General features: G+C 39.2%; 1 long non-coding RNA gene across 2 annotated transcripts in view; it reads right to left on the bottom strand.

Annotated features, from left to right (window-relative positions):
- LOC121109785 overlaps nt 1–15,376 on the bottom strand; it is a 63,795-nt gene that overhangs the window by 23,624 nt on the left and 24,795 nt on the right. For both annotated transcript variants that reach the window (XR_006937205.1, XR_005857419.2), the window contains one exon: nt 7,596–7,654. This is a non-coding gene — a long non-coding RNA (uncharacterized LOC121109785). The remainder of the gene's footprint in view (nt 1–7,595; nt 7,655–15,376) is intronic.

The following is a 15,376-nucleotide window of genomic DNA, read 5'->3' as shown; positions in this document are numbered from 1 at the left end:
ATTCACACCTTTCTTGGTTGTATAAAGGCAAGATACAGCAGAGCTATTGTTCAATCACTACATCAGGCCTATGTTCCTCCCCTCTGCTCTTTCTTTCCTCTTTCCTTCAGAAACTTCTGCCTGAGCTGGTTGCAGGCAATGTCAGACCTTTCTCCACTGAGGTTCAAGCTGAAAACCTACTGGGAAGAAAGTCTCCACTTTCATTCTTGCAGGGAATGACGTGATATTTCTACAGATGTACCCCTGCCTACAGCTCTGTAAATCACTGCAGAAGGAGGAGCTGGCTAGCAGTTGGTCTTTGAGAACAATACAGCAACATTCTGTGCCAGAAGCTAGGCTATTGGCAGGGCACTCTGTGTACAAGGCAAATGGTGCCAGAGAGATACAGCTGTCCATAAACCAGAGATGTAACCTCACCTGGTCATCCTGTCTCAGAAAGTGTTACACAATGGAGGGGCTCAAAACTATCCAAGGAGGGAACAGTTAGACTCTTTAAGTCTATTAGGGGGACATGATGGTAAGTAATTTAAAGCAGTTTTATAGAATGCAGATAAGGAGTTCACATTTTCTCAGGTTTCCTTTACTGTGAAAGAGATGAGAAATGCCTGCTAAGTCATTCTTCTATTATAGTTGGCAAGTATCTGCATGAAATTCAATCTGTGACTTTCTTGCCTTTAGTCTAATGAAATTCTTTCATTAGAGCCTTTCATTAGGACTGAGGTGCCTAGAATTTTGTACAAAAGCTCTACTAGGGCATATAAGTAAACAATGAAATAGTGCCTGTGTATTTTATAGGTACTATCTAGAAAAGGAAATCATGCTGATAGATTGGAGAATTTCTGTGCTCAAGAGCCAGGGAACTTCATATCCTTATTTTGCTTCCAATCAGTGTCATTTCAGAAGAGTCACACTGCTACCAGAGCTGATACACTGAGCTCTCAGTGCTCCTTACACCATACTCCATTTCATGATGAAGACATTAAGCCACTGTTTGATACAATGCAGACAGCCATCTCATTCTCATTTAGACTTGTGATTGATCAAAGTGAAGATCAAAGAGAGCACTGCTTCAATCTACTGTGTTATCCTCATTCAGTGAGCAGAAGAATAGAGCAAGAAGGTTCACGCTTGCTTAGCATCTGAAATAGTGGTTTATGGCTTTCACAATAACTCCATAATATTAATGAAGTTTGAATAAACTTACCTACTGAAAAGTAAACTCAAGTATACTGTCAATAGGTGGTAAATTACTTATAATACCTTCATCATAGAAACATTTGAATTGGAAAGGACCCTTAAAGGTCATCTAATCCAACTTCCCTGCAATGAACAGGAGCATCTACAGCTAAACCAGGTTGCTCAGAGCCCCATCCAAACTGAACTTGAACATCTCCAGGAATGCAGCATGCATCACATCTCTGGGCAACCTGTGCCAGTGCCTCATCACCTTCACTGTAAATAAACCTCTTCCTTAATCTTCCCTCTTTAAGTTTGAGACCATTTCCCCTTGTCCTGTCATAACAGGCCATGCTAATGAGTCAGACCACTTATTTCCTGTAGTCCCCCTTTAGATACTGAAAGGCTGCTATCAGGTCATCTCAGAGCCTTCTCTTCTCTAGTCTGAACAGCCTCAGCCCTCTCAGCCTGTCCTCTAAGGAGTGGTGTTCCATTCCGAGGATCACTATTGTGGCTGTGCTCCAACAGGTCTATGTCTCTCCTGTACTGAGGACTCTATATCTGGATGCAGTAGTCCAGGTGAGGTCTCACCAGCACAGAGCAGAGGGGCAGGATCACCTCCTGTGATCTGCTGGCCACGCATCTTTTGATGTGGCCCAGAATATGGTTGGTCTGCTGGGCTGTGAGGGCACATTGTTGGCTGATGTCCAGCTTGTCATCCACCAGCACCCCAGGTTCTTTTTGGCAGAGCTATTACCCAATAACTTAGTGAGAAAAGAATTGAGTATGCTGTTGTGAAGACTGACACAAGCAATGCCATAAATAAAATTGATCTTGTCAGCTTTAGTAAAACAAGGTTTTTGGTGAGTAATTTTAGCCTTAACTTCTTAAGGCAAGAAAAATTATAGATTATAAGTACTTGTCAGGATTTTATGAGTTTGCAATATACATGGTTAAGTACACATTCTCCTTCATTAACTTTAATCTCGAAAAGACTCTAACCTCTTTTACCTCTAAAAGATTTCACTGGGAAGTCTTAAACAATTTGCCAGGATTTGTGTTTCCAATATAAGACCTGACCAAATATGTATCAGAATTTTTAAATGGACCCAGTGACATACAAAGACATAATTGTACTTTGCTCAGCCTTGAAAGTCCTCAGTACTGCGTAAATAAACCTAATCATCCTCCACTCTTCTGACCTCAGATTTGGAGGTAAAGTTCACACGGATATTTATTCTGGCATCATGAAAGTTGAAAAAAAGACCTGTACTTCAGGGCTAAAAATCAAAGAACATTACTAAAAACAAAATCCAAATTTGTTGTGGCAAGCTTGGAAAAAACACACCCACAACATACATATTTATGTTAATAACAGAACACTAGCATTAAAAATCCTGTATTGGCTTACTTAATGTAATGTATTTTAATAGTGAAGCTTTGACAATAGTTAGCAGCATTAATACATGGCATCAGGAAAAAAAAAAAAGTGTTCCTGATCAGAGTTTGTGTGCTAAATTAGACAGAGAACCTAAAATTCATGAGCACTGGGAAAAGCTGCTGTTGGTGAAAAAAAAGGGGGGGGGAGGAGAGTGAGTCTTGGAAGAAAGTAGAGGCTCACGGAAAAAAGGCCCATTCTACGTTGATGTTAACAGAAAGGTCAAGAGGAATCTTGATCCTATTCAGAAATGCTGGGATGGAGAGATTGGATAGAGAGTGTTCATTATCATACAAAGGACATCTATGGCTAAGTGCCCAGAGCTGAAACTCACACAGATGAAGTTCACGGCACAAATCAGATACAAGCTTTAAAGTGAGTTCAATTGCTCATATTATTTACGCAGAGACATGGTATTGTAGTTTCAGGATGTTGTGTTTTTACAGTATGTTAGTCTACATAAATTAGCATTCTTGAAGCATACTTGAAATTTCTTGATGACGTTGCAAGGCCTCTGTTTAACAGATACTAAAGAAAATAGTAAACAGAACTGGAGTTTGCCCAGAGTTTACTGTAACTGCTTTTTTTGTTGATTCCATTTTCAAAACTGTTTTTTGTAACTATCAGAAGCTCAGGACTAGAAGTTCTGTTCTTGCAAGCACCACCAGGGATGAACAGATTTTTAGTCCATACAGGCCTGTTTGATTTCCTAACCACCCCTCACATTCCTCACTCTAAAACCACATATGGCAAATGAGACGTCAGATATCAAGTCAAGCAGCTGTACAGACTCTTCAGAGGAGAGATAACATTCCTAACTTCATTTTCTTCTTATCAGACCTTTAGGAGTTCTAGCACAGTGCCTAGTACAGTGGCATCCCCACTATGCATGGAAGCAGTATAACTTTACACACCCAAGACACTGAAGTGGTGGTGCTATGAGCAGTTCATGAGACTCTAATTTCTTTCAGTCAGAAATGTCATGGAGGTGAAGTAATGCTAAAACTGGTGGGAAAACATGCCAAAGAACACTTTTTCCAGGTGCTGTGGTTTAACCCTGGCAGCAGCTCAGCACCACACAGTCACTCCTTCACTCTTCCAAGGTGGGTTGGGGGAGAGAGCCCCGCTGCTGTGCCTTGCCATGACCCATCCAGGAAACCCCCATGTTGAGGCTCTATGTGGCATCTCATGTACCTTGCAATCATTTAGGTAAAGCATGTTATCAACACCATCCTTATGAAGTAGAAAATTCATCACCTTTTCTGGAAAGCAGATGGATTTAGAAAAACAAAGGAATTTAAGGCCAAGCTGTAGGTACGGGGGAGCACAATTTTTAAGTTCTAAAAATAAGCAGCTAAACAGTGTGACCATAACATGAATCATCTAAATGCCCTTCTAACCACACTTTTCGGAGTTATTTATGACAAATTCAGTAAGTTCAACAAAGACAAAAACAGAACAAACAGATGGCACTATGTTTCAGCTCTGGGCACTACCAAACTTGCCTTACAATCAAAATGGACCTGTTTTGTTCTCCCTTAAAGATCAACACTGATAAGGAAGTGCATATCTACAAGTGTAATTGTCCTCCCTTTACTTACAAGCTATACCTCTCACAAGGCATAACCATCAAAATGGCAAGGCTAGTCACCTTGTAATTAAAATGGATGTTGTATACTACTCACAAATGTAAGTAGTACTGAGGAAAATCTTTCGAAGCTGATGACATACTCTAAGTTTTCCAGGTGGAAGACTACAGTATTTGCCAGTTGTTCATGTGCAGGTTTTAGAAATGACTTGATTAGAAAAGTAATATTTAGCAGGACTTAGTGCTATGACCTATCTACAGAATAAGAAATATTCTTTTGCTGATTTAAAAATTAATTGCAGGAGATAGAAAAGTATCAATGTAAGAACACTGAGTGATCATACAGCATATGTCAAGAATGTGTTGAGAAAGGAATATACAAATAGTGAACTACTACATGTGCCCCGTTCTCTAGCCACATGTTCCCAGTCCTCTTGCTGTACCATCTTGTGGTAGCATGTTTTCGTCTGGCAGTAAGATAGACCACAGTAAAATAGAAATGATATTTTCTCTTTTTTTGGCCAGATTATGTTTTGATTGATTTCATACAAAGAAATCACCTGAGTGCTATTGTTGCAAATGAGGAGTCTGTAGCAGTGTTGGTTTAGATAAATTTTGGCTAAGTTGAAATCACACCCTGTGGCTGATGTCCCTGCCACCGACAACAGGATTTCCACTATACGCAATCTTAGCTGTCAGTCTCCATTTGATTCCATAGTTGTTTATCTTTGCACCACCACTGATTTTCTGATTATCTGATGGAAAAACTAACCTACCATAAGAGTTCTTGGAAGGGAATAATGAACATGTTGCAGACTGCTTTCTTTGCAAAGTTCACTGTGGTGCCCAAAGGTATGAGAATGAGAAGCAATGAGAAGTACACTACTGAGCAGCACCCAGTTCAGTACATTGTGATCCTGAAGGGATCTGCCCAGCAATGCTATTCAAAGAAAGTATTTAACTTCAGAGGGAAATGTCACAGACTCCCATTGAAGGTTTTCCTTCCATAATAAAACAATCAGAAGCTTCATAGCTATAAGCAGTGTAGTCCCTAAGTTCCCACAAAGAAAGTATTTCAGAGCATTTGCTGGTCTGCTGTAGAAAAACAAAGCATGAAACCAGTGATAAATGGCACTGTTTTACACTACGTGTGTACTTATTGTATGATAGTACAATGTTCTAAGAGGAAATACCTCTGGCTGAGTGCCCTAAGAAAACATGGCATTAGTAGCAGAGTCATGACTGAATTATCTATACAAAGCAGAGCTCTAAATGCAACATCTATGATCTTTTTGGAAATTTCCTTCATTCCAGGTTACCGTGAAAGGCCACGAAAAGTATAAAACAAAGCATTACTTTATAAGGTAAGTTGTTCAGCACAATAAAGAATCTGAAAGATGTTACGAGCTTTAGTGGGTGATGATAGAGTAGATGAAGTACCTTCCAGATAAATGTAGAGCAATCCTAAATTCATATACACAATTGTATAGGATCTGAACTCAAAATTTATACTGTTTCTATTTCAGTAACAAGATCAGGTGTTACAGCTTTCTGAAAACCTTGACTTGGTGATCAGCAACAAACAGGGTTGCACAGGAAAGTGTCCAGATGGGTTTTAAGTATCTCTAGAGAAGGAGACTCTACAAGCTCTCTGGGCAGCCTGTTCCTGTAGTCAATCACCCTTGCCATAAAGAAGTTTCCACAGGTTTGTATGGAATTTCTTATGTTTTACTTTGTGCCCATTATCCCCTTTTCTCTTGCTGGGGACCACTGAAAAGAGCCAGGCCTCACCCACTTGACTCCCACCCATTAGATATTTAAAAGCACTGGTGACATCCCCTCTCAGTTTTGTCTTCTCCAGGCTGAACAGCTCCAGGCCACTCAGCCTTTCCTCATAAAGGAGAAGCTCCATGCCCCTCATCATCTTTGTGGCCCTCCACTGGACTCTCTCTACAAGCTCCCTGTCATTCTTGAACTGAGGAGCCTGGAACAGGACACAGTACTCCAGATGTGGCCTCACCAGGACAGAGTAGAAGGGAAAAAAAACCTCCCTCAACCTGCTGGCCACACTCTTGTTAATACACTGCAGGATACCATTGGCCTTCTTGGCTACAAGGACACTGCTGGCTCACAGCCAATCTGTTGTCCACCAGGACACCCAGGTCCTTTTCTGCAGAGCTCCCCTCCAGCAGATCAGCCTCTAACCTGTACTGATGTATGCAGTTATTCCTCCCGGCTTTGTATCATCAGCAAACTTGCTGAGGGTGGACTCTATCCTTTCATTCATGTCACTGATACAGATAATGAAAAAGACTGGATTCAGTACAAACCCCTGGGGAACACTGCTAGTTACAGGCCTCCAATCAGACTCTGCTCCTGATCACAACTCTCTGAGCTCTGCCAGTCAGACAGTTGTCAACCCACCTCACTGATCACTTGTTATCCCCACATATAAGCTCAGAAAGTGTAGGATAGACATTTCCATACCAGGATGTTATCTAAAATTGTAGATGGATTCAAGAAGACCCAGACAAATTTATAATCACAGTTTTAGCATAGGACAGACTTGCTCATTGTTTCTTGAAATCTATTTTGACAAGCACAATTGCATTTAGGAGAGTAAATTCTCTCAGTTTAATTACATTTCTCTTTTCCTCATTTGGATACAATTATTAGAATAAGAAGACATCTCACTGTAATCTTCTCATTGTGCTGATTAAATGTTCCTGCTTCTTATTTACCCTTATTCAGCAAGATGGTACACACGACTGCCTGGCTTCCAGTATGCTGTCCTTCAGTAACCAACCTGTGCCTCCCTTTACGTTTAACCAAGTTTTCATATATTTCCCATTCTGAAATTTTGCCCTAAATGAGCAGTGATGGTGCAGGGTGAGGATGGACTTTCTACATCTATAATGATGATGAATTTATATTTAGGTCTCCATTAAAGATCAACATTGTCCATGACTACACAGGGATGATTTAAGAATTACAGGTTAGGACTCACCGGGTTTTAAAAGAGTAATTGCTATAGATACCTCAAGACTGCTTAAAAATGGGTGATGTGATTAAGACCCACCCAAGTACTTTGGCATGATGAAAGTCAGAGGTACTGAAAATTTACAGTAGAAGTGATTTCCACAATGGACTAACATTAGAACTATTTTTAAGCCTTCAAGCTAAAGAATAGTTTGTATAATTAAGAACAATATCCTTCTGCCATTTACATTGTGGTGTCATTTTTAGACTACAAAAAACAATTCTCTCTCTATTAATATTACTATACATGTTATTTGAAGCACGTCAAACACAGCTTTAATTAGTAAAAATAAAGGGAGCCACTAAAAATATACAGTAATCTGTCAGAAAGCTGAGACATTAAGCATTCTTTACCTGTTACTTAAGCTGGTACTTTACTAAATCCTACAAGCGGTCCAGATCTTGTGGTACACCTGCAAGACATGGTAGTTTGAAAAGATCAAAATAACTTTTATAAGAACCATTTTTTAACAAGGTATATTTATTTTTTTAAGACTTCTCTTGTTCAAAGTCGAACCCTGTGAAGAAAATGAAGGAATTCTAATTTATTTCACACAGAGAACATTGGTCTTGTGATTCAAATACAGCTTTGTTTTTAGTTTAAAAAAAAATGGAAAATTTGGCTCAGATTTACGTGATGGTTGGAGAAATTATTTGTCCTCTAAAAATGCCTAGAATGTCTACAGTAGGTTCTACTAATAGTTCTCAATATATTGAAAACATCTGAAAATCACTGAAGTGTAACTTGCAGTAGGGAAACCTGCAGAGCCATGGAAGGGAAAAAAAAATCACATTATGCTCTATTTAGAAAATATGATCACATCTCCAAATTAGATTATCACGTTAAAATGGTAGACGTAACAATATTTCTGGGGATGGTTGAAGAGAGCTTGATTTTACAGATTTAATATTCTTCATGCGCACTATTCTTTATAGCATTTTCCAAATCTTATAAATGAAAATCCTAGCAGTACCTATAAGCAGACCTGGAATTTTTGTATCATGGCACAGACCTCAGTGACTTTCACAGCAGACTGCTCTTCTCTGCTCAGGCAGATCACTGGAGGAGACACACGTGGCTTTTGCCAAAACATTTCACAAAGGAGAGCAGAATAATTCTATTGCTAGTTCCTCACATTCCCTGCTGCCTTCTTTCTCCTATGCTACCTTGCAGACTACTCCTGCCTGCTTGCTCATACCCACACCTTCCCTTGTCCCTCCCTTTACTGTTCTTTCACCCCACTCTGATCCCTGTCATTTCTCCGTTCTTTCCTCTTTTATTTTTTTTCCTTGTCTTCTATATTTTATCCAATTTGCTTTATTTTTATGGAAAAAAGATGTATTTTTCTCTGGTATCAGTCACTGAAACAACAGCATTAATTAAGCTAGTGATTAAAGAACTTTTCTTATATACTCAAAAGAAGTTCAATCTCAGCAGCATTTGGCAAATATGAGCATTTTCTAAATAGGAGCTTGTAAAAAACCCTGTCTACTAAACTGTCAGTAGCAGTTAACTAACCCTTTTCCAGTGCCAGAAAAGCCTGTAATAAAGAAGACCCTCTATATTTAGCATGGAATCCAGTCACCAACAATGAATTCAAGGAGCTGCATTGCCACCTCTACAAACCATCTCTCCTGGCTCTCTCTGTCACATCCAGTGACATATGTGTGATTCATTATTTCCCAAGTAGAAAGTGGCAAATTGATGTTTTTTATGACAGGTAATTTCAAAAAGCATTGACAAACAGTGGAGCCCCCATTTCATTTTGTTGTATATTGTTCTGTTTCCCTAAAAAGCCTTGCAAACCCAAAACTAATGAATGACAGTTGAACACATGGGTAAGAAAACCCTCAATTGATTATTTTTTCTATGAATCAAGCCCTACATGGCACTGAACATTGCAGAGTCAAAATAATCATGGACACTCATCACTGTGGAAGGGAGGAATAATGTTGTCTTGGGAAAACATACTTCAAGAGCAAACGTGACCAAACACATTATTGCCCTTTATTAATTTCTCTCATAACCTCTGGCAACGTGAATATTTCACATTCCTTCCTAGTGATGTTGGTATCTGTACACCCAACCTTGATTTTAACTGACACCAAAACACCCCACTTGTGTAAGTCAACCTCACTGTCAGCATTGCTCCTGCACTCATCAAAACTCATTGCCCACTGGAACTCTGATCTTGGCTCTTTCCTACTGATCCATTTTGCACAACCAAAAATAAGGAAAATCCCAAAGCCACCTATAAAACCTTTTGACTTCTAGTTTCCTGCTGGAAACTGCCCTGCTCACTCATTATTTAATTGCATTTTCTTCACTGACTCCAAATAGCTGTCAAACACCCCATATCTGTAATTTGGCCACTGGTTTAAAACTGAAGGACAAACACAAGTAGATGTGAAAAGGTTTACTTCTGCACTCTGTTTATGCTGAACAGTGCAGTCTGCCTTAAGTATCGTACATGGCATGGCCAGGATAATGAACATCAGCATCTCAATTATACCAAATTTGTTCCCATCATGTGAATACATTTTCTGTCTGAGTGAATAAGTTTTCACTGCAAAGTTAAAATCTTTCCATATTACACTGACAAACAAAATTTAAATATTTTATTTGGGTCAGGATCTGAAAGTGTCAGCTTCTTTTGCTTGAAATGTATTCTTTGGACTCTCTCCAATTAATATTTAAATAAAGTGTTTTTACCAGCACTTAACCTGAATAACAACTGCAAGCTAAAATAACTTGTTGGGAACAAAAATGCAGACTGTGCAAACAAATCCACAACTTTTACCCATATTTGCAAGACAAAAATAGTTGCTCTGAAGACCACTGGAACTGTTCCATGACAAGGGGAGTATTTTTACTGTTCTTAAAGTCACACAGTCTCAGATTTTGAACTTCCCTGGGTAGACTTTACCTTTTAGAAGTACTGTAGATAAGAACATGAAAGCTAGCAAACTTGAACAGGAAAAGAGGCTTCACAGACAGGGCTGAGGTACTCAGCAGCCAAATGAATTCAGCGGAATATTCAAGAGTGCCCCAGATAGAAGTACTTGAAGTAGTACACAGCTCCATTCTTCATCTCTTATGGGCATGACTGTGGTTATTGCTTCATCAGTCATACATCAGAGTCTGTAGCTCTTTTGTCTTCCACGTGTTGATAGAAGCCAACAAAGGTCATACAAGTAGCAAAGACAACTGTGACTGATGGAAAAAAACCTCAGGATCAACACTTATTACAATTCAGTCTTACCAGGTATATGGGCACCTCTTATTCTGTGCAATGGTATGGTCAACATGCAGTCCTAAGTAAATTTTTCAAAATGCAACTGTTAAATATTACAGATTTTTGCTATGTGTTCAAAGGTCTTCATGTAGATCTACAGACCGCCGCATTATATCCCAAGTAACGATTGTCCTATATAACCCCAAAAATCATTCTCCTTAGGAGGTACAATGAAAGACCTTCTCAAGTGCCTAAATCTAATGTTGTCAGCACTTGGCAGGATTCACAGGAGTGGCTAAAGAGACTTTTTGAAAGCTGCCAGATTTTTACACTCACACTGGAATGAAAATTCCCCTGAGCATTAACATGCAGAAGCCATAGCACATAATGTCTTTATTCATTTAGCCTGGATCGCTTATATACCTCTTAACTCAACTGTTCTGTTTTCAGAGGAGTATTTAAGCAACCTCCTAACCTACACACTCAAAACATAATGTCTTCTGTCCTAACTCAGCAGCTGACTACCTTCTGCTGCTGTATCTGATCTCAGTTCTTGTCATTCTTCCTCTACTTCTTTCATGAAGACCACTTCCACACAGATTCATCATTCCTCACACCATCACCATCTCCATTATGCTTCTCTGTCTTTGGGCTATGTTAGCATTGGGAAGGCCAAAGGTTATTTCTCATTAGAGAGGTATGGATATACCTCAGTTTTCAGCACATTCTTTGTCCATTCCTTGCCCTTAGCAAGTAAGATATAACTTTGTGTCCTTTATATGATTTTCATCAAATTAAACCATGACGTACCTCATGACATGGTATGAAATCCATTGTAGGGCAATTTTTCTAATTCTATGGCAAATCTGATATTGGAAAACTTCCCAATGAATTGGATGCTTTGAGAAATAAGTCAACCAGCAAACTTCACTTGGACTATTTTCCTATAAAAATGAACAGATTTCACTATTTAAATCTACATTACCTGCATGAATGTCATTATCTTAATAAGAAAACTATATCTGGCAAAGCAGAACACACACTGCTGGAGCTGCTTTATCTCAGAGGAACATGAGAAGCTTTGTATTTGTGCAAATAACCATCAGAAAGGGTGCTGGTCTCTTATTATTTGATCTAACAACTGAAGGAAGCCAAAGACCAAGGCAGTACTTTTTTTCTTAAGGCAGCTCTTACACAGATTGCGATGGGAGTATTTTGTGAAAGACACTCTCACATCTTAGATGGAATAAGGTCCAGTCAGGGGAGGAAGCTTTTGCTTCCTTTTGCTGCTGATTAAGAGTCTAGGGCTTAAAGGGCAATTCCAGACAAGGAAGGAGATCTTTATCACTACCCTTGGAATAGTTCCCACTGTTGTACTCATTTTTTTCCTCTTTTAATCCCAATTTACAGCTGAAAAACATAGCTCAATGAATTGTACCAGAATACCAGCTGTTACACAAAGATGCTAGATCACTCAACATTGTTATGTTTTTAGTACTTATAAAGGTTTCTAATAATATTACATGGTTTCAATCAGTAAATAGTGTTTAAGAACTATCACAGCTGTTTTCTGAGTAGCTAAAGTAGATCAGCTTGTAAGAAAGCAGCAGAGAAAATGCCTCTTCTAAGAGTATAGTGTGGGCTGAAGCCATCTGGTGAGCATTATAAGCCACCTTCTCCTCCCTGCAATGTTCACAGACAGTACAGTCCATACTGGAGAGTTATTTTGCAATGCACAAGAGGAGAACTTAGGATCAACTCTCAGCATTCAGATATAGTACATCTCTTTAAGCAATCAAGAAAGTCATATGGACAAGGTTTCCTCTCCCAGGCAAGCTGCACGATAGTAGAAACAACTAAAGATACTAAAAATATTCTGAGAAGCGTGTAAGCATAGCATATTATGTTCCATCCACATATGCACAGTTTCTACAGCAAGGAAATAATAGCAATATAATATAGTTCTCTATCACCTTGAGTAAACAATTCTAGCATTATTCTGATGCTACTATTCAATGCACCCTTTCCACAGGTTTATGTGAGAATTCTTAAGAAAACAGTCAATTTTTGGGAAGGGTCTCTCTTTGCTTCAAATGCAAGCAGAAATAACGTGGACCAAGGAGTCAGTGGGAGCTAGTATTATCCAGTGTTTCATCAGTAGTCTTGACTTTAAGTTAGTGTGGGATCTCTCATTTTAACATCCTTTTTAAAAATGTATATGACAAGTTGATCAGGGTTCTATAAAATTGGCCAGAGTCACAGAACTCAAGAACTCTGAGAAAAAACAAAGGGAGCTTGGCTTCTGTTGTATAACAAAGGGGAGAATAAAGGGTGATCAAATGGCAATTTATCACTATGTGAAGGTAAGGTACAAAGATGATTAAGTCAGAATTCACTGGCATAACATTAATAACAAGGGGCAAAGGATGTGTGGTTTGATTTGGAAGGTTCAGCTTGAAAATTAGGAAGAACTTCTTCATTAGAGAATATTGCAGTGCTGAAAGCAGCTAGGCAGACAGTGGTTGGACTCTCCCACCCTGGGCACTTACAATGCTGAATTAAGCAAGGCCATAGCTCTACTCTTGGTGATAGTCAGTGATAGCTGGTGATGGATGTGGTGATTCTGTGAATGTGATAGTTCTTGTTTTAAATAGAGTGCTGGAGTAAATTACCTCCAGATGCCCTCTCCATCCAATACTTCTTTGATTGTATGAGAATTTCTGCAATGAGAACTGACAAATGATGCAGCTGAGGCTTCCTGAGCTCCCACAGTCCAGACCTACTCTGTTACTTTAATTATTGCTGAAGAAAAAAAGCAAGTATTTGAACAGTGTTGGTGGGAAGGTTCACACAGTTAGGTTCACTCAAGGGTGACAGTGTTGTAGTCTCATTCCAACTCGATCCATAAGAAATAGATAGTTGCATGGTTTTTGTAGCTTTAAAGCCCTCCCACAACCAACTCAATATATATTATACTTGATATTTTGTAATTGGCCTGTATTACACTCTATAAGTTTTAGAAGAAGATATTTTCCCTAGTAACTCTTGCTCTAGCTTCTGCAGTTTGATAATGACTGCTATACCACGATACAGGAATCTGAGGTTCTCTTTGCAGCCCTCTGTTCAGCAGTGACTCATGGAACCGAGCTTCTGAGACACAGGGACCCAGGTCACAAAGAAGACTAAGACTTATGTAATACTCTTATCAAAAGACAGCCTCAGGGAAAGGAACTGAAAAAGGTGAGGGGGGAAAAAATCTGTTGCACACTATTTGCCATTTTCTATTTTATAGGTATACAGCGATTGCCAGTCTGACCAAGCCCTGTGCTGTGACATTTGTCATCCCCATTGATTTGCCCTGGCTACAACTACTGAAGCTATGTCTCAATAAAGATTTTGGCTGTAAATGGTTTTGCTTCTCTATGACAGACAGCAGCATAGTTTATGCCAAAGATATGATAGTACAGGACCTGTTCTTCCTTGAGAAATTCTCAGCCACAGAAATACAGGAACAAAGCATTCCCCGGAGAATGGACGTATCTCAATGCATCAAGGAAGAAACAACACAGTAACAATTAAAGCTCCTGCTCAGCCTTCCAACTGCGCTAATGAGGTTAAAAAAAAAGAAGAAAAAAAAAAGCTTCCAAAGTTGAAAACTGCATAATCCTTACGTTTTTAGAACATATTTCTGCTTATTCAAACCTGTCTGTACATACTTGCCATCAGGTCACAATTTTACCTATACCTTTTTACTAACTTCAGCTACCAAATCAAAGGATTTGATAGCTCTGCATGCTGGTTTTGGCAGATTGCAATCAAGTACCGAGAATTAAGACCCTGCTACCTTGTGATCACTTAGAAGTACTGTCCAGTTTCACAGAAACACAAATGCAGATGGTTAGCAAAACCAGAACTCACCTTGATGCTGACACTCAGAGGTTAACTTCTATTCCACAGTGCTAAACTATTTACTCCTCAGGTTGCAGACTGTTGGCTGCACTGTACAAATAAATATTCGTCCAGCCTGTCAAAGCTTGGGCTACTGCAATTACTTCCCTTTATTCTCCATAGCTGTTCACAAGTCATTCTTCTATTGATAGATTTGGGTTCTATGGGGCTCTATGTAGCTGAAGTTCTGGGGCAAGGACAGTTCTCATCTCTGCTGGCCATCAGTTATCAATGCTGTCACCAGGCTTCCAAAAAGGCCTGTTCTAGGCAGTAAAAAAACAAATTTCTCTCAGATATCTTAGGATCTAGATAACAGTGTCTTGGTGATTACTCCTTCACCAACTCCTACTGTATGCTAAAAACAAACAAACAAACAAAAAAAAAAAACAGCAGAAAATATTTGCAGTTGATGGTTTTAGCTCTGAATTATAACAGGGACTCCTAATTTTGTTTTTTTGTTTTGTTTTTAATCAGGAGTGACCAGTGGGGAATGAAAGGGCAATTAAAAGTATAAAAGCCTAGACTTAATGTTTCAGCAGGTAAAACATTAACTGTTAAATTGGGGACAGTTGACAGACTCTAGAACTTAAACGTACCTTATAGCAACCAGCCTGTCAGAAAGTATGAGAGCTACCTAGCAACCACTGTAGGACTGTAGCTTGTTATCCCCACTACACGCTCAAGTTTCTAAAATCCCGTATATCCCCATCCATCACCTCTCCAAGCTCTCTTTGTGGCTTTTTTTTTTTGTTTGTTTACTTTTTTTGTTGAGGGGTGGTGGTAGGAGCCAACAACAAACTCAGGATGTTAAATAATCCACTCTTATTCCCTCACAGTCGTGATGTATAAAATCTGTTCTGGTTTGGCAAGCAGAACACCACCTAAAACAGGATTGAAAATTCTCCTATGCAGCTGTAGAATGCAATTACCTAACTACATTTTCAGATAAGT

This window comes from Gallus gallus, chromosome 2, assembly GCF_016699485.2.
Source record: "Gallus gallus isolate bGalGal1 chromosome 2, bGalGal1.mat.broiler.GRCg7b, whole genome shotgun sequence".
In the NCBI taxonomy this organism is placed as follows: domain Eukaryota; kingdom Metazoa; phylum Chordata; class Aves; order Galliformes; family Phasianidae; genus Gallus; species Gallus gallus.
This window is presented reverse-complemented; position numbering and strand designations above follow the sequence as displayed.